This window comes from Pteropus vampyrus, unplaced genomic scaffold (genome assembly GCF_000151845.1).
Source record: "Pteropus vampyrus isolate Shadow unplaced genomic scaffold, Pvam_2.0 Scaffold12, whole genome shotgun sequence".
Lineage (NCBI taxonomy): Eukaryota > Metazoa > Chordata > Mammalia > Chiroptera > Pteropodidae > Pteropus > Pteropus vampyrus.
This window is the reverse complement of record NW_011888793.1, coordinates 11,356,065-11,376,483: the sequence shown is the minus strand read 5'-3', so window position 1 is coordinate 11,376,483 and position 20,419 is coordinate 11,356,065. Positions and strand designations below refer to the sequence as shown.

Below are 20,419 nucleotides of genomic sequence, written 5' to 3'. Positions count from 1 at the left end.
AAATGATGCAGAAGGGATGTTGAGGTACTAGGGTACTGGTATACTACTTGGGATACTAGACTTTTAAGGCAAGTCAAATACACACACACACACACACACACACACACAAGGCAAGTCAAATATATATATACACACACACACACACACACACACACACACATGCACACACATGTCAGATCTTTTATTTTAATTTTTCATTTGGAAAATGTTAAAATACAAAAAGTTTAAGTTGTTTCCAAAGTGCTACTGCAGCTTAATATCTGCCAGCAATAATTTCCATGTATAAAGGCATTTTAGGCATACTGATATTGAAAACAGGCACACTTGGAAATTCTATTAAAGTGATGGCAGATGTAATTCCTTGATATATTTGCAAAAGGTACAATAGGTCAAAGAAGACCATTTGAACTTAATCCTCCAAATTATCATTTATTTAGCTTCTAGATGATCTCTGTTATTATCAAAGGATTCGAGTGAACATTTCCTTAGGTCAAATATCACAAAAATAAGAAATACAGTACATTTTCCAGATCTGGACTAATCAAGTTCTTACTGAGAGCCCATTTATACATGCAGGGTACCTGTGTCTTAAAGATTTTGTCAAATTTAAATTCATATAAATGACCTTTTAGATTTCTAAATTATTTTATAACTCTAAGGTCAGGACAGAATTATTAGCTTGTTTCCTACAAGATACACAGTGGTGATATGATTTTCTAGAAATCAAGAAAGCAGTTGAATTTAATGTTCTATTGCTTCCAGTTTTGTCTATATCTGTTAGGATGGACTGCCTGAAGATTTAAGTTTGCATAAAAATTAGATGCCATAAATTTTACAAATAACCCTTGGACCCTAACAATTTTAATCACTGGAATTTATCTTAAGGAACCTAATCAAGTACATGAGGAAAAGACATCTATAAAAATATTTATTGTAATTTTCTTTAAAATAAATTAAAAAGCACAAACCTAACTATCCACCGTCAGGAAACTGGAATAGGGCATTTATGAAAACAATGGTATGGTATGTTATACATTATAGTCAGCCTGAAAATCTTGGGTTCCAGAGTTCTAGTACTTGGGTTCAAATAAAACCTTGGGCCAATTATCTAACCTTTATTGTTTCATTTCCTATTTTGTAAAATCAGGATGGTAATAGTGCCTCCTTTATACAATTTGTGTGATTTTAAATGAAATAATGCATATAAATTTATTTTTCAATGGTAATTGACACAAAGGTAATTCTAAATAAATATAAGCTATTATAGTAGTGCAGTCATTAAAAAACACATAGTAGAAAGTTATATTATGATATTAAATAATGAAATACATTTTAATAAAGCGAATTATATAATAGAAAATATCATACAATCCTATTTCATAGAGGAGTGTTAATTTATGCAAATAAAATACTTGATATACACCCATATGTTAAAAAATATTACTTCTTGTGGTGTTATGGGTGGTTTCTATTACTTCTTTTGTGTTATTTTACTAACCATTTGTTCCAAACTTTTTTCAATGACCATGCATTGCTTTTATAATAGAAAGTATAAAGCCATAAAAATAAAATAAATCGTATGGCGTACATTGATCCATGACAAAGTTAAAAGGATGTCAGTAGAAGTTGCTGCAATCAGTATGTCAATAGTTCCTGAAGCAAGAGAGCTAATGACACCAAAAAAGACAACAGAGAGAGGAGAGGTGTAGCAGGGGACTCGTGAATTCAATATAAAGTAACAGAATTTGAAGTTGATGACAGTGCGACCAACAGTCAATGTTTGCTGAAAAGATAAAAGTAACAATTTCAACATTAATATCACTATCACCGAAATAGGTAACAATTATTTCTAATGATCTGGAAATAGAGTGATGTTCTTCGAGTTAAATATGCACGGCCCTGATTAAATCTGTTAACTTCCTTATGCTTTCCTTGGAGTTATTTTTCTTTTAATTCAGTTTTAGATGTCATTACAGAGCCTGGGCAGGTCCTCTCCCATGGTAAAAGGCAGTGGGACACAATATTTGAAGGATGTCTGAGCTAAGACCTGTTACTTCATAAGACATCTCAGTTTGCATTTATACATCTATTGGCATGGTCGTTATGATCAATGTCTATCTCTTACCCTTGACTGTGTAGATGTAAAAGGGGCCACATACAAAGCCTGAGAAGCTCAGAGAAGGCCAGCATGACTGGTCCTACAAACTCAGATGTCAAAAGTAACCACATAGGATGATGGTCTGAACATTAAAATTCCTAACTAAAATCTGGTCATAGCAGTTGTCCGATCCTGGGCCGGTAGCTTTCTTGGCAAAGTTCAGTCTTTAAGTAAGCCTGTTTATCGTCTTTTTGTATCTAAAATAATATACCCTTGGAATGTCAGAGTAATCCCTTTTTTTGCAGACCCCTCAGGGCATAACCCACTGGACCAGATCTCAGGACCACAGAACCCCTCATGATTATCTCGTCCCCCACGTATCATCTCTATGTGTTGTAAATGTTAATTATTCACTATTCTGTACCTACCAATGTAAAAGAAGTAGATATCTCTCCATTTTACTTTTTATCCTAGAGATTTCCTCACTTTGCTTTCCCTGGCCCTCTTAATGTACCACCAATGATTTCATGTAACCCTCCTATGTCTCCTCCTTTGATTCTAATGTATAAAATAATCTGTGAAACTGCTAATCTTCTGAGCATTTTCTTAATCCATTGAGATTTTGCTTCTTGGCGATTGTTGGCAGTTTGGCAAGTAAACTCATTAAGATTCTTAACAGGTTTAGACATTTCTTTGGTTAACAGCTGTTTGGTCTTATTCACTGCTGTACTTCTAGTCCCTATCTCAGTCTCTAGCCCAAAGTAGGCACTCACTAAATAGTCTTGAATAAATTAACAAATGGATGAGTTTAAACAAGTTATTTAGTGTCTTCAAGACTCAAGTTTTTTTTCTCATTTGTAAATTTAGAATTACTAGGGTTAAAATCTTTTATGGCCACCATAACCCCTTTTAAAATAAAAATCTTGCATAAATGGTTCAACGTAGGATTTCTCTGATTAAATAGTAGATAAAACTCTGGAACAGTTCCACATCCATAGCCTCCCTTCCTCACACATATGCACACACACACAAGTGTCTTTCTTAAGTAACCTTGAAATACTCTTCTCTTTATGACTTTAATCTCTCATCATATCTTCTAGTTTATTCCCCAATTCAGTTATACCTCTTCCTGTTACGTCTTTGTTGAACTTTATTTAATCATACCTGAATCATTGTAACAGATTAATCATCAAGCAAAGTGATTTTCCTAAAATACCAACTTTATTGTTAATTCTAAGCCCACAACAGATACTGACTCCCCACTTGTTTTCTACATTTTTTTCTCAACCAGCCAATATTTTAATAACACACAATATTAACTGATGTAAAAAGTGCTTTCACAATCTGTTACCACCTAAATAATTTTGATAGTAATAGATGCCCCATCATGATGCTCCACATCATATAATTTTCAAAAATGTATTCTTTGACTTCTAACCTCTGCTCTTCTTTAGAATTGCCTTTGCTGCAGCCAGTACATGATCCTTTTTAACGATTCCACACTTATCCTCACAAACATTTGTCCTGGACTCTTCTGCCAATCGATGAAGAAACAATAAACAGTTTAGATGCACCAGTAGGTCGCCACTCAAGCCTAAACTCAACCTGACTTCTAAAAATTGGTTTCCTCTACTCTTCTTATAAACCCTTTAAACTTACAAATTACAATTTAATAAAAGTATTTTTGTTTATCCACATACAAGAAAAACAAGAATGACAATACCCTGTGTTGGTAGACATGAAAGAACTAGCTCTCTTATACATTGGTAGAAATGTAAATTGGTTCCCTTTCTTGAAGACAGATTAGTTAATTGCTTCAAAAGCCTAAAAAACTGTACATATTTTACACTTAGTAATTCCACATTTAGAAATGCATCATAAGGAAATAACATGACAAATGTCCAAAGATTATGCACTAAGACATTAACTGAAGTTTCCATTTATCAGGAACTGGTCCAATAATCTATGGCAACTGGATATTGTGATTATAACAAGAAATATATATTTGGTCTTTATCCTCTGGTTCCTGGAACAAGAGGTTCAAAAATCCTTGGAATTTCCTGAGTGATAGGGATGAGAGTAACATCTTTTGTTATTCATAATAAGCCCCTTTCACCAATACCTGAGTCTATGCTAATGAGATGGCTCTTGGCAGGTTCTTAGATAGCTTCAGAATGGGAGCTGGTTGCCAGAGGAACAAACCATGTGATTAGAGGTTTACAACTTTCCTTCTCCCCATCCCCTAGTCCCTGCTGCTATACTCCAGATAAGGGCTAGAGATTGAGATGCTCACCAATGGCTAAAGATTTAATCAACCATGCCTATGTAATGGAACCTCCATAAAAATCTATAAATAATAGGGTTTGAGGAGATTTAGTTGGTGAACTTGTTGAGGTGCTAGATGGGTAATGTGCCCAGAAAGGGCATGGAAGCTTTACAGCACTCATTCTCAATACCTCGCCCTATGCATCTCTCCTATTTGGCTGTTCCTGAGTTCTTTCCTTCATAATAAATGATAATGGTAAGTAAAGTGCCTTTCTCAGTTCTGTGAGCCATTCTAGAATATTATTGAACCTGATAAGTGGATCATAGGAACCCCAATTTATAGCCAGTTGGTCAGAAGTATAGGAGGCCTGAACTTGTGATTGGCATCTCAGTGGGGGCAGACTTGTGAAACTTTCATTCTATGCAGATAATGGACTTGTGGCACACCCAGTTGGTATCTGCATAGAATGAAAGAATTCCTTGGTGCAGAAATCCCATACAGTATCAAAAACGTTCTGAATAAAAACAGTTCATAGTAACTTATACAATGGAACAACAAATATTAAGAGTAAACTATACTTTTATCTTTTTGTAGTAGCAGTTTCACATATTTGGAATTTATTATATAGGCTTTCACATTTTAAAATTCATATTTTGTTGAATATGAAATATTTAAGAGTAAAATTCAATTTGAAAGAAAAACATGGAAGAAAATATGTTACACAAAAGAAAATACTTCAAAATGACAAGAAGAACTTTCATAAACTACGTAAAAAAATTGTAAAAATATTGGAATCTATGTTAACTTTTAAGGAATTCATTAATATCCACAATATATAATAAGCTCCTATATATCAACAAAAAAGCACGTGCCCATAGAAAAATGGCAAAATGGCATAAAAAGATAATATAATGTAAAATATATTCATAAATAATATCATGTAAAATGTATTCAAATGGCCAAGGAACACATAAAGAAATTTCGACCTCATGTATTAAAAAATAAAAACCAGGCAAATTAAAACAATAATAGATATCTTTTGGTCCATGTAACTGGTGAAGCTGAGACTAAATGGTACTCTTACATTTCTAGTAGAATGAAACATGGCTTCATGATTGTAGTTTGGCTATATATATAGCCTTGTACTATGATCCCATAATTGTATTTTTAAGAATTTAATCTAAGAATACAGTTGAAGATGTTTGTAAAAATAGAAAAGTGTTCACTGCAGCATTATTTTGAAAAATAAAAGAGTAATAATTCTTGTTATTTGATAATGAGAAAATGATCAAGGTCATTTTGCTAAATTCACTTAATGGACTATTACACAGCTATTAGAAATTATGTAGTAGAATTATCTTAACTGACACAGAAATATAAGCATAAGATATTAAGCAAGAAAAAAAATAAGTTAGTTTACAAAACCATAAAAATCAGTATGATTTTAATAAAATTAAATTCATAAAAGCAAAACAAACAAAAAGTACATTTTTTTTGGAAAAACTCATACATAATATGACAAAAGCGTAATCAATAACCACTAGTGTTGAGGTTGTGGTATTAAACGTGAAGTTTGTTCTTCCTTTTTCACTCACTGTATTTTATAGTTCATCTTTTACAAATATTTATCATTTACTCAATAAAGAAAAAGAAAAAAGGAAAGGAAAAGCGATGGTAAGAACATGAAAGAAAGTCAGAATGAAGTATCTACTCTAAATAATAGTTGAATGAATTCATGCATATATAGAAGTTATTTAAAGAGTGTTTATGGAAAGGTTTGTGTGTTTGCATGTGTGTGTCTGAGGGCAAGGGAAAGTATAAGATGGGTCCTGAAGTATCATGTGGCAGACACTGTTGATTGCCATTCTCCTTTCAATTGTGTTCCGGTGGCCATGCCTCAGCCCTAGGGTAATGTCAGCCAATGATGAAAATCCTGTTATCTCTTCTGACCCCAGCTCCTATTCCTTCTTGCTCGTCTTTCTTTCTGCTTGGAGATCTCTGCAGTGTCTTGTTCTCAGTTAATGGAGAGAATTTTAGGACAAGGAGTCGATAAGGAGAAACTGGGAAACTGAGGCACCATAAAGGGTTAAATCAGTAGTAGATAACACAGAAGACATTTGAGATCTAAAGAAAAGAGAAGTCCTCTTCTGTTTTCCTTCTTACTTTCTATTCTAGACCTTCAGTAATAAACAAAATACTTAATTCACAAAAAGTTGGAACTCTTTTGTCAGTAAAGCAGTCAAGCCTCACACACATCCTCTAAATCCAGTGTTTTTGTGTGTGAATTGGAGGCCAGGGGGTGGGCCCTTTACTCTCAAGTGTTTGACTCTGCTACCAGATGGTGGCTGCATACTTTTAGTGTTGAATTCCCTTATGTATTGTTAACATTGAATTTTTTCTGCACCCTTTTTATGATGCTAAAATGTTTAGTAAAATCACTGCTGGTTTCTAAGACTTCATATTTTTTAAATAACACCCTTGTGGCTTTCTTTCTACTGCCTTGAACAGTGACACATTGTCAGCAAAATCACAGCCCTGTGCTTTTGAGCACTGAAAACGTCTTTATGGCTGACACATGACTTTTTGTGGGTGGTTCTCGATAGAAAGCTAGGTGAACCATGAATCATCCCACAGGAAGATTAACATTTTTCTAAAGTCACTCCTTTGGCACAATTGTATGAATTTGGACTTCCATTAAAAATAGGATAGCTCAATATGATTAAATCAATGAAATCTCAACCATCTGACTTCATAACTGGAAACAGAGGTGAGTATAATCTAAATAATCCCAATATCTTTTGATAGAAAAATATGTGTGACAGCAAAGTCCCCAAACATTGACGTGAAATTAAATAATTAAGCTATGCTGAGACAGTCTGGTCAGGTGTTGGAAAATGACCCTACCTCCCTGTCCTGTCTTATTCAACATTCCATGACCTATTTCTAAGAAAGGAGGTCTTGCTACCAAGACTTCCTTTCTTTGAACTAGCTGAACCAGCCTGTCAACTAAATTCACAATGAATACCTTCCTAGGGGCAGAAAAATCACTGTCATGCCTGCTGCCAAACAAAAAGAAGGTGATTCATAAATGTTTGTTGAACAAGTGAAGAAAAGTCTTTCCATCTTTTGTTGGATTAGGATTAGATGACTGACTGTACACAGAGAATCTGCTTATATCAACACAGAACTTAATTAAGCAGAGTAATTGCTAAAGTCAATAGTTGCCGGAAGGCACATTTTCTTTGAGACTATTGGAATTTCCTACTAAGTAAACCAGGACACAAGAGGAAAACAACTCTGTGTCCCTGATTTCATTTCAACGGTAGCGAAACCATGATGTTGGGAAATTGTCTACACTATATAATATGTCAAGTCTTAGTTCATCTATATAATTCTAAAAGCGAGAAATCTTCACACATTAATAATTATCTTTCTCCCACTTCTTTCAAAAATTGCCAGCTGTTACTTATTCACTGATGGCAAACTATGGACTTCATAGGTGATGAACAATAGCCATCACAAAACATCAATCTGCACTTGTAAATTCACACCCATCTCCCTTGATGCTCAGCAAAATGGTGTCTGCCACTTTCTATTGGTTATGCTGAATGACTGCTGCAGAACAATCCACAACTCAAAAATATGCATAATTGCTCAGATAAAACATGCATGCTTTTAGTTGCAAAGAACACTGTTCTTCATCAACTGTGTTAAAATAGCTAAGGTATTTCTTCTCTCAGTATATAATGGCGGTCTTTGCCTTGCCACACTACCTTGTAGTGTTAATCTCAACTGCTTGACTTCCTTCCCTCCTCCCCCTCCCCTCTCCTTTCTCCCTTGTCTTTTGCTCAGAAAAGTAAATCCTGGTGTTTATAAAAATTGTCATTCTTTTGCATAAATTCAAGTGGCCGAAGAAAGATTCCTAATCAAGGAACCCTTAGGATATGTAGGCTGAAGGGAGTTCATATCTTTGATAGTGAGAAGGCATGGGGATTTAGGGACAGAGGAGCAGGGGAGACTCCAACGGAGTTTCTTAAGGAGATCTGTGTTGCCAGGTTGGAGATATGTTGACTAGAAGGGGAGAAACACTGAGAAGTTAGGAAAGGAAAAAGCCCAAAAAACTTAATTTGTGCAAAAAGCTGTAACCATCTCGGGAATGAGCAGTGGTGGTCCCAGAATTTCTATAAAGAAGGATCTTAGGAAAAAGTACTCTGGAAGAGAATGCAATCTTGATGCTGCATTTTCAGAGAAGCTAGCACATTGTTTACATTTGGATTTTACGCTAAAGAGTAATAAGAATATCAAAATTTTAAAGAGTAGTTTTACTTACATTTTACTTAAGATTGAGAAAAATGTATTGCTCATATTAAAGAAGAAATTTATCATTTGGCAGGTACAATTGGGGAACGGATGAAAATTATGGGAGGAGTGCTAAAGTCTCAGGCCTACTGAATGAGTCAAGATTAGCATGGCAAGTATTTTCAGAGAATTTTAATTAAATAAATAAAAATAGAAAAGAAAAGATGTGCTTTTTATCAAAAACACTACTATGAATATATATATATTTTTTTCTACTGAGTCTGCATACCAGTTTTTCTTGATGTACAGTAACAAAATACACAGTGGAAAATAAGAGCCCTCACCCATCCGACTTTGTGCATGTAAGCATTTTCCAGAAATCTTTGTTTGGGATATCTTATAAACTCAATGGGATACTTGACATCACTTTAAATTCCTGATTCTGTCACAGCTCATCACCATGAATCATATTGCTATAGCTGGCTGCCCTCTCTTAAAAGCAATTGAATATGAACCTAGAGACACAAATGGTTTCAGAGACAGAAAGAAGCAACAGTTGTTTATGGAAGACAACTTGTGAAATAGATTGGAGGGGAAAAATGATTGTTTTAAACACACAATCTTGCAAAATGGTTCATAGTGCTGAAAAAAGTATATTGCTTTCAACATGTTGTTCCTTTGCAGCAGGTAATATGTGTTCACTGTGACTTCCTCTCACAGTGTTTGCCATCTCATTTCAGTTAGTGGTGTGGAAGGCACCAGGACCTGTAATGTTCATCAGTGATCTGAATACATTTTCAGCTCATAGCCCCCTTTGTTAAGAGAGCAAGAACTGACAGCTTGAATGCGTGAAGAGGCAACAAACAAAATAAAACAGATATCAAAAAATCCTTTGCTTGTTTGGGTATAACTAGCATGCTGAGGAATCAATTGCTAAAGGAAATCTATTTCTGTATATTTCCTACCTATGCCTGAGGATCTTTGGCTAATATATTTTGATATGATTGTCCTTCCCTAAAGAAAACCATCACACACACACACACACACACACACACACACACACACACACACACACACACACACAATCAGTCCCAAACTCAAAGCAAACCACACAATTATTATCTACAATATTCTCTTTCTAATAAGATGCATTTCTTCCTTAGTAACAGTGCTCACATTTGGAAGGCAATATCCTTTCAGGGAGTCAGATTAATGAGAAGAAAATTTGCAGCTGCTGCTACAATTCACAGCACACATGTGCCCACTCTAGTTATGAAAAAACCCCTCTCTAAAGGGTCTTTATCTTGCTTCATTGGGAATAATTTTTTAATGATTAAAAATAAGTTTCTAATTTTTTCTTCACCTAGCTTATAGTAGGGTGTCTTGCACACAGTAGTTATTTAACAAATTCTGCTAAATGATTACTGAAGTTTCCTCCCTGCAGTAACACTACTGCCTAGCGCAAAGTATGGGTTATGTTCATTCACGGGCCAGCTCTGTGGGTGTTAAACTTATACAGTTGCAAAAGCATTCAACTTGGTTGATGATGCTTGGCTATCATCATGTTGAAATTCTTGATATTTTTAAATAAGGTATCCCACCTTTTCATTTTTGTACTTGTGCTATGAATTATGTAGCCAGTACCTCACTCAGTACCTGTGTAAATGAATAAGAACAAATGAACGAAAGCAACGACTATCTAGCTTTTTTATTTTATGAGTTCCAAAATTTGCAATTGTGTTTAGAAGTCTTCAAATTTAGTCTCTTTAACTACCCCTAAAGTAAACCCAGCCCAAACATTGAAAGTCTTATGTATGACAACTCTTTAGAAAAAAAGGAGAAAAAGTGCATATATATGTTATTTAAATATATTTCAATGTAACTTTTTTCATATTTTTCTACCACAATGTTAAATATTCTAGACATGACTTGTAATGTAGAGAAATCAAAAGCCAAGGTGTTTTACACAGAAAGTATATGACAAAAAAAAAGAAAAAGGAAAAACAATTTTAAATCATTTCTTCAAAAAAATAAAAAATAAAAATGAAAAAAAAAGTAAATGATGATATTATTCCTTCAATACTAGATAAATATTTATTTATGTTATATAATGTGCTCAGGCCTGAAATAGAATATATAGAGAATTTTAAAATAAACAAGAAGCTAAATTATTGTTTTCAAAATTGACTGTAAGGAAAAAGAAGGAGGAAAAGGAAAAGACAAGAGTGTGACATTTTAAAATGGCATTTAAATATTAGTCAAGTGGCAAAATGCATAGACTGATTATCAGAAGTGAAGAAATATAGATGTGTCCCTATAAGCAAAAAAGGTATAAAAATTTAGGTATCTAAAATAACCATAATCATTTGCTCCTATATCAATAACTTGTTTACTCTGGTGGGTTAGCTCAAGTGAGTAGTAAGCCATACTATAAAATTATAATAATTTAAGCAATGTGTTTTTAACATAAAAATAAACAAGTTGATTGATGAAAAGAATATTGCATACACAAAATCTGTGTATGCAATATTTAAGAACTTTTTAATATACTTAATATATTACACAGAAAGCTTAAAATTATTTAAAATGAGAAGGATCAATCAAAAAGGTGCTGGGATAACTTTTGGACTCTTTGGAAAACACATATAATTTAAATCCTTGTCTCATGCCATATACCAAAATAAATTCCAAATGAATTAAACATTTAAAGCTAACAAAACAAAACCATAAAACTAGATAAAATTATGTGAATTTATCTACAACCTGAATAAAAGACTTTTAAAACTCAAGTGGAAGAAAGAAATACAAAAGGGAAACAAATATATTATGCTATATAAAATCTAAACATAGCTACATTAAAAACACAAATTGAAAAACTGAAAAACAGAAGATATTCGTAACATATGTGACAAGGAAAAAAACACATCAATGATATATTATCTACATAGCAAAAAGAAAGAAGTATGCAGGTAATTCAAAAAGAAGAAATGTATATGGTTAATAGACATATCAAATAATACAAGTTACAGTAATAATGAGATGCCATTTTAAACTACTATAATGGATACCATAGTGTGCTGCCCAGATTCTACTTTGAGACTTAAATGATAATTCCTTCAGTTACTGGGGTATTGGCAACTGACGGAGTCCAGCTGAGTCCTTCTCTGTAAGTGTCATTAGCTGAAGGAAGCTACTTTGTCCAATGTCCTCTATTCGAGCAGCCTGCATCTAATGATGGATCCAATGCAAAAGTACAAAGTCCTGCTACCTTGTACAAAGATGGGGCAATCTAAAAAGTTATTCTAGCTCTGAAGTTTCCACAGAATTAGCTGAGACCAGTTGTAACTGCATTTCAACTCAACTATACATCTGCCCAATTCTGTTTCCCTCACCTCTTATATGTGTTGTTTCCAAGAGCACTCTTCAATAAACATCCTGTATGCACATCTGAGTCTGATTCTCAAAGAGCCCTACCTATGACAGTTGGTAATGGTAGTAGGGTGAGAGAAATCTAGAACTGTAATGAGAAGATGTTAAGTATCAGTTTCAGTCTCAAGACCAGCTGCCAGTGGCAGGTTCTGTAGGTCATTTCATTAACCTTCTTGCATTTTCCTAGAAAAGAAAGCAACCAGAATCCTGAGGAGCTGTTCCCACTAATTGTTATACAAAGCAGGAAGGTTAAAGTGGTACAAGGCATGGACTCCAATAGCAGCTCTGGCAACACAACCCAATTTTTCCCTTCAAAAACACAGCTACTGGCCATGTTGGCACTACACAGCTCATGGCCAAGTCCTTCTCAAGAAGAGTTGCCCTCAGCTGAAGAGAACCTCCTCATCCGAGGTCATGCCCCTCGCAGGGCAACCTGCAGTTTGCTACAAGGGTATCAAGTCTCAGTCCCCAAGACTGGGCTATTTTGAAGGAACATTGCAACCTTCAAGTTCTTTGTAAAGATCTATAGAACACTTGTTAAAATTGCATTGAAATTTAATTTCTCTCTTTGCTTTATCTTGTCTCCCTAAGCCCTCACTTGTGTTGTTCCCAGTAAACTTTTACACAAAAATCTTAAAGTCTGGTTTTTTTTGTTTGTTTGTTTTTTAAGAAATCCAACCTATGACACCTACTATATCGGGTAATGATAAAATAAAAGATAATGATAGGTTTTGAGTATAATGAAAAAGGTCAGGATTTTCTAAAATATTGCTAGAAATTTAAATTGATACTTTTGGAAGGTAAGTTGATATTAAACATCATTTTTAATGAAGTAATTCTATGCATATTTATTCTAAGGAAATAATTCTGGAAATAGTGAAAGATTTGGCTATAAATGTACTCATCAGTGACCATGTTCACTATAGCATAAGACAGAGAGAGAAAACACAAAAAAGTCCACAACAGGTAAATCACTAAAGAAATTATTTATCATAAAACTGAGTATCAGTCGTTAAAAATGATTTTGTCAAATATATAATGCCAAGGAAGAGGATAGATGTTAAAATTTAAAAAGAGGTTTATATAGTACCTAAAGTATGGTTTCCTTTCTGTTGGAAAAAAAAAAGAACTGTATGTTAACTGATAACCAAGACCCAAGACTCTTCAACTTTGTCATTTTCTTCCTTGTGGGGAAAAGATGGGATTAGCAAACTGAGGACACTGTCTCCTCAAGGTTTGCATACCTGTCATAAGGAATTGCTTTCCTGTCTACTGGAAAGATTGAGAATTCTGCATCTTTTAAGAGTCCTTTTGAAAATTGATAATTATGCTTGTCTAATTGTTTCTTCAGAATTTCCTCTTTAAGAACAATGCTTTTAAACTATCTTAAAAAGCCATGCATTTCTACATAGTATCATGGAAATCATTATCTACTAATGTCCCAAACTTTAAAAATATACTGAATTGATATCATCATAGATCCTTAATTTGTTATCTTATTCATATGTATTCATAATTATGGAGAAAGGCAGAAGTATTTCTCTCTTTGAACAATTGATTGGATACTTCTGCTAGAAAAAACTGTGTTTAGCTGCCCTTCTGCAAATATTGCTTCTGCACTAGCTCTGGGGCCCTGAGAAGAATCCCACTGTCAGGTACCACCCATGTCCAGTGAAAAGAGGCACTGTTAGAATTAGGGAATGCAGAGCACTGGACTCCTTTGGTAAGTCTTTCCCTGGAATTCTATGTTTTCCATTTACTACAATTCAAAGAATTAAGGGACAGTCACATCTGCTGAGAAAGGGGGGCAGAGAGTCCTAGTTCAAAGTCTCTTCAAACCATATAGATGACTGATTGATAAATAGATAGACAAACAGACAGCCAAAGTGCTAGAAGTACATGGATCTCAGTTAGAGTTGTCTCTAGTTCTAGCCCAAGAATTTGTCCAGAACTCAGCATAATAGAAATATTGACACTGGTTAACTCTGGGTGCTGGTGTTGATGACTTTTACTTTTTCCCCATTTTTTTCATATATATATATATACACACATATATATATATATGTATATACACACATATATATATATATACACACATACATATATACATATGCACACACATATATATTCTAATTATATACACATGTTGCTTTTATATTCAAAAATAATATAACAACATATTTGTAATAAGGACGACAAAGATTATTATGCCTGCTTTATAAAGATATTATATTATATATTATATATACATTATATATTTATATATTATATATCAATAAAATTCACAACTTTAAACAAAGCACCTTAGCAGCAAACTCATCATAGAAAATACAAAATGACGCATATTTTTTAGAATCTAAACTTAACAAAACAAATAAAAGAGTGTACATAGTTTTACTTATCAAATTAGTAAAGACTAAAAGGGACAAGAGAATTTGATGCCAGTGCGAATAAGATAGGTAATATTATATAGTGGTAAGGGATCAATGAATTGTATTCGAATTTGGAAAAGATTTTGACAATAAATATCAAGAATTTTTTAACAATTTGCATTGTTTTAACTTTTTTACTTTAATCCTCCTGCTTGAAATCTTGCCTAGAAAACTGAAATATTTAGATAATATATGCAAATAAATACTAATATCAGCATTATTTATAAGAAAAGAATTTCTTTGATATATATGTCTATACAAATAAACACATATCAAAGGTATTTGCCACCATTAAAGGAGTTATACAGATAGTTTTAGCTTAAAATATATTGAGATTGTGTGCGTATGTGTGTGTGTGTGTGTGTGTGTGTGTGTGCGTGTGTGTAAGAGAGAGAGAGAAAGAGAGATATGCATGCTATTGTATGAACATGGTCTTAATTATGAAGAGAAAAAACCTGTAAACAAAAGACTAGAACAAAATAAGCCCAAATATTAACAACAGTTGTTCTTGAGTGGTGGGGTTATGGTTGCTTTATTCTCTTCTTATATTTTTTGTACTTCCAAAAATTTTTTTAACCTAAGGATGCAATCTTTAGAAATCAGAAAAAAATAGTAAAATAACAAACAACATAAAAAAAATCTAAGCTTCCTGCAGAACCTTTCATTAAGTGTGTATTATTAAACTAAGGGAGATAGATATTTTATGGTAATTAGCTCAACAGAATATTATTCAAAATATCTGGATTTTAATCATCACTCTGACAGCCAGCAGCATGACTTTAGTCTCACCTATTTACTGATTGCTTGATAATAGGAGATTTATTTAATTCTATTGAGCTTCAGTTTTCACATCTTTTGAAAGATTATAATGAGTATTTCACAGGATTGTTGGAGAGATTAAATAACTTTAAAAGAGAAAGCACCAAGCACTGTGCCTGACCCCCCCTAGGTATTCCATCAATGTTTGTTGAAGGTAAAACAGCTGGGTGGTTCCACCATTGAAAATTACATTTTTAAAAGTGTGGAAACAGCCTTATTTCACAGTTCTGTGTCACAATCTCCTACCAGACAAAAGAATATCCTAAAAATACCTGAGCCTCTTGATAGTAACCAACTCAACAGAGCAGTAGCAATGGGAGTATTAGTTCTAGCTTCGAATTCTTTATCTCCTTTTAAGTCTTTTTAATTCTTTCTTTCTTTCTTTCTTTTAACCTTTTTGTTGTTTGCTCGCTTGATTTGGAGAATTATTTGGCCTGAATTATCTCTCCGGGATTTGTCTGATTCTTTATGTATTAATTAATGGTGAGTTTTCATTCATTCTACATTTGAAGCAATATCATTCTATGCATTAAACTCATATAAGAAAGTTTTTCTTCTTCAAAAAAGGAGAACAAGGACATAAAAAAAGGAGGGACATCTGTATTCATTTCTGGACATTTTAGACATGGTAGTTCCAAAGGACTGCGAAGCAGAAATTAATCCCACTGCCTGTGGAGTTCTGAGGATGAGCGGGGCAGCAGATCTCATTTAGAATCCTCCTTTGCCATCTATTAAGAAGTGAGCATGGCAGAGCTGGCGATGGGGGAGGCTTTTTGATTCTCAATTCCTCTGAACATTGTCAGTGTTTAATCAATAGCTAGTCCGGGCATCATTAAACATGTGTTCTCGGTTCAAGGTCCTCTGATCGGGATGGTTGAGAGAATTGCTCCGTTTTGCTGTAAAGTGCAAAAAAAGGGTGCCTACATTCAGGTTAGCCTACTTAAAAGGATACAATTTTAAACCGAATTGCATTAAATGAGACTTGTTTTAATGGGTCACATGGACTATCAATTATTCTTGATCTCATAATTTTTGCTTCCAATACAGGATGTATCCTACTGAATTTGAGATTCTGCACTTATTAATTTATGCTTTTTACAAGGAGAAGGGTTAGCAAATATGCCAGTCACTCGAATGAAGAAAGCCTATTCTTCCACATCTTAAATTTTGTAGTTCGATGATTCCATACAAGTTTAAATTATACTGTAGGTTTAAGCAACTGTGTAAAGAGCAGGACAGTCTGTTTTAACATTCAAAGTGGGGCTGCAGAGGTCTAATATACAATTTTTTCCTGCTAGTTTTAATCCATTGTTCTTATATGTACGTGATATGGCACTTAGCAAAACTGTCACTAGTCTCATTGAAAGAATGAGATGAAATAATGTAGTTCTTATACCACAGAGTCTCATAAAAGTTATGAGACATAAGAAAGATTATTAAATCATTTTCTTTTTGAAATAAGGCCATGTTGAAATTAGACTGTTTTCAAACTTAAGGAATTTTTTAAAGTGTGAGTTGTAGGAATCAGGGCTTTTCCCCCCAGACAAAAGAGTACTAATTAATCAGTTTGGTATAAAATTAAATTTGCAATCTTTATGCAGGAATCCAGGAGAATGTGTACATCTTGAACATTTTTAGCAACATACAATATCGAAAATGTTAGAGGCAGAAAATCAATCAAGCCATCCCACTGCAATTATTAAAAGTTTGAGTCATATAATTTATTAAATCTAAACTATATGGATGTGGGCACTGAGTTTATGGCAAAGCAGAATGAGCCAAGGCACTGTTCTTGCTATCAGTTTATAATCTATGAATCTCATTTGGTAGGGACTAATATGACAAAAGCTTGTAGCAAATATGAAGCCACATAACACAAAGCCTTCAAATCAAATTTTAAACAATGTCAAACAAGAATAAGTGTTGAAACCCCTTTCTTTTCCCTTTATGACATAAGCTCGTGTTATTAAATGATACAGTAAAATTTTAGAATTTGATGCAAATTCTTAGAATGCATATTCAAATGATTTTATGAACATTGATAAAACTAATTTTAAAACTGTGAAAAATTAAACAACAAATACAATATTTATATGGTCTATACAATATGTTTTGTTGTTGTTATTTTGTATTTTTGTGAGATAAAATTCATAGGGCTCAGTATACATAGGAAAAAAAGACTGCGGCTACCAGGCATTCAGTCTCCTGACTCTTAACATAATCCCAAGTGTTAGGATCTCTCACAAGTCCAGTCTTAAAGCAATAATCTGTTGACTGGTTCTCTCTGATTCCCCAAATGCTTAATCCATTTTCTATGCAACACTGCGATGTGAGCCCATTAAATTTTAAAAGGTGGTTTTTTTCTTCCTAAAAAACAAACACTTAACTTTTACATAGACACTTTTGTTTGTTTTAACACAGCTGGATTCAATTGATTACCTATGCCCAAAACGCATATCCTGGATAAACCACTTACATGATGAATGACCTTCCTCAAATTGCTTAAACATTCTAAGTCTCATTTCTTCACATGGCTAACATAATGATAACAATAAGACCTACCTCACAGGGTTTTATGAGGTTTAAATGAAACAGCAGCGAATATAAAGTGCTTAACACTATGCCCTGATAGATAACAAGCACTCCATAAATATTAGCCATTGTTATCATTTAACAACATGCCCATGTTCACATAGCTAGTAGGTGCAAAGCTGCGATGCTAACTTAGAGCTTTTTGGTGCCAAGCCTTATGATCTCTCCGCCATGCACTCTGTGTATCAGATGTCTTAAGGGAGATTTGGATGAATGCTGGCTCCCATTCAGTTCACAGTCAAATCCTCTAACAGAGGCCTGTAGTGCTAAATTTCTATATTGTCAATTAAAGTGAGAGCCATAAGATTTAGACACCAGGCACTGGGGAGGCAAGGTTGACATTCTGTTGTGAAAGCTTAAGAATGTGACTTGTATTCCTGCCCAGACAGAAGGCCAAAGCCACCACAGCCCAGACCAACCAGTTGGGTGTCTACAGAATGAGCCAACTTTTTATTTGCCAAGAGGGAACACAGAGAATCTTCTGAAGCTCACAAACTTGGGATGATATACGACCATAAATTATCATACCACGTAGCCTGGAAGAGCTATGTCTCCTTCAGAAAGTATAAAGCATTTTTTGGTATACTTCCCATAGTGCTTACTGATTACAGAGCATTCTATAGTGCTGAGAGCCTGTCTGTGATTTGTGATTTCAAAGCTGTAATATTAACTTCTGTGAACCACAGTTTCAGTATCTTTAAAAAGGGAATAATATCATCTTCTTAATGTTATTGTGAGAATTAGAAATATTATTTTATAAACCATAGTAGTTATTATTAATAATGAATATAGACAAAATTACTTTCAGACTGCAATTGCCTAGATTCTAGAGTTTGAATCTCTGGATTAATTAATGTGTTTGAAGACAGAGTTCTTGGACCATGCTTGCTCAGCCTCTCGATGACATCTCAACCCAAAGGACCAAGCCTTCAGGAGACCTGACTTTCTCTGGGAGCGCTCCATGCTCCAGCAGTCTTAATCCACCCAAACCAGCAAGACTGCAGGAGCAGGAGGTACATGGTCTTGATTGATAGGTCAATGTTTATGTTCTCGTTTTATGGCTATTGAAGACATGTTCCCTGAAAAGATCTCAATGTCAGAGTTCATACTCCTTTCCTACGTGTCTCCTTATCTTTGGTTCAAATGTTAACCTTAACTTGGGCCCATACTTGTGGATGCTACCTCCACCTTGCCTTCAGAACTCTAATTCTCAGAATTTATATGTACTTACTTATGATTCAGTATTTGGCCTGAACTTCTGAAGATCAAACACAGCCCTTTCACTCAGGATTTGTGTCTTACTTCAGGTCTTATCTTCTGATTGAAAATGACACCCTGGAATTTCACCACAGCTTCGCCCTCAACTACTGTTAATAACTATATATATAATATTTATATAAGAGGTAGCTACTCAGCACCAGGCTGCAGGCTCTATGAAGCTTTAGGCAGTCTTCCAACTTCTGTGGTGTGATCAGTCATTGTTCTCCTGACATGCTCTGTCTCCTTTGTGCCTTGGCACTGACAGTGAGACCTAAGATTTCAAAGGACCAATATGCAAACCATCCAACTGAATGATCGGTTCATATCTCTGTTACATCTGGGGTTTAAAATACTGTCCTTGATGTTTTTGCAAGTAGCCAGGTGAGAAACCTAGGCTTGAATTTAGTTTTATTACATTTGTATTTCATCTACTTCCAAAGATAATTTGAGGCAGTGTACAGTCTACAACATTTCTATAATAAAGCCACTAACCTAAAGGCTTGAAAAGAAAGGTGAAAAGTAACTATTGAAGCAAAAGAAGAACAATGTTATAAAGTCGGGTAGAAATAGCCAAAATAGTAATACAGGTTAAATACAGTCCCTATAATTCAGCTTTCAATTTAGTGCTGGGTTTCCAAGGAGCCAAAGCCATGCATTATATAATTCTTAGCAAATAAAGAGAAGCAGATCATAAGACAGACAAAAATGCTCCTACTTCTAAACAAAGCATAATTTATTGGAAGGACCTTTATATTTTACACGTGGAATAAAAACAGAATCACTTAATAAAATCAAACACTCTACTTTGGTCACCTGCTAGGTACTGAGGATACAAAAGAGATTAAAGTCTAATGGGAGAGGCAGACAAGAAATCTTTACAATCCATTGCAAGAGGGTCAATGTTACAAATGTGCTTGGGCTCTATGGGTGGTGGTATCATATAATATTTCACAAGTCTTGACCCACTTTTGAAATCATAGCTCAAAACTCTCAGTCCCCCTTCACAGACTCCCCCCCTCCCCAAAAGGCTCCCCTGCACCGACCCAACTACTTTCCTTATCAGGTTCTAATATCACATATCTAATTACTAGTGGTCCTAGATACTTAATTCCCATGGATGGTGCTTTATTCCTTGGGCTTGTGGAATTATTCAAATTTCCAATCCCAAAGAGATGGTGAACTCGGACTAACTCCATCCCACTTACCATATATAACTAGCCTCCT

General features: G+C 34.3%; 1 protein-coding gene and 1 pseudogene across 1 annotated transcript in view; both read right to left on the bottom strand.

Moving 5' to 3' along the window:
- Window positions 1-20,419, bottom strand: part of LOC105305969 (EGF-like and EMI domain-containing protein 1) — a 453,542-nt gene that overhangs the window by 36,656 nt on the left and 396,467 nt on the right.
- Window positions 3,405-11,891, bottom strand: LOC105305800 (annotated as a pseudogene).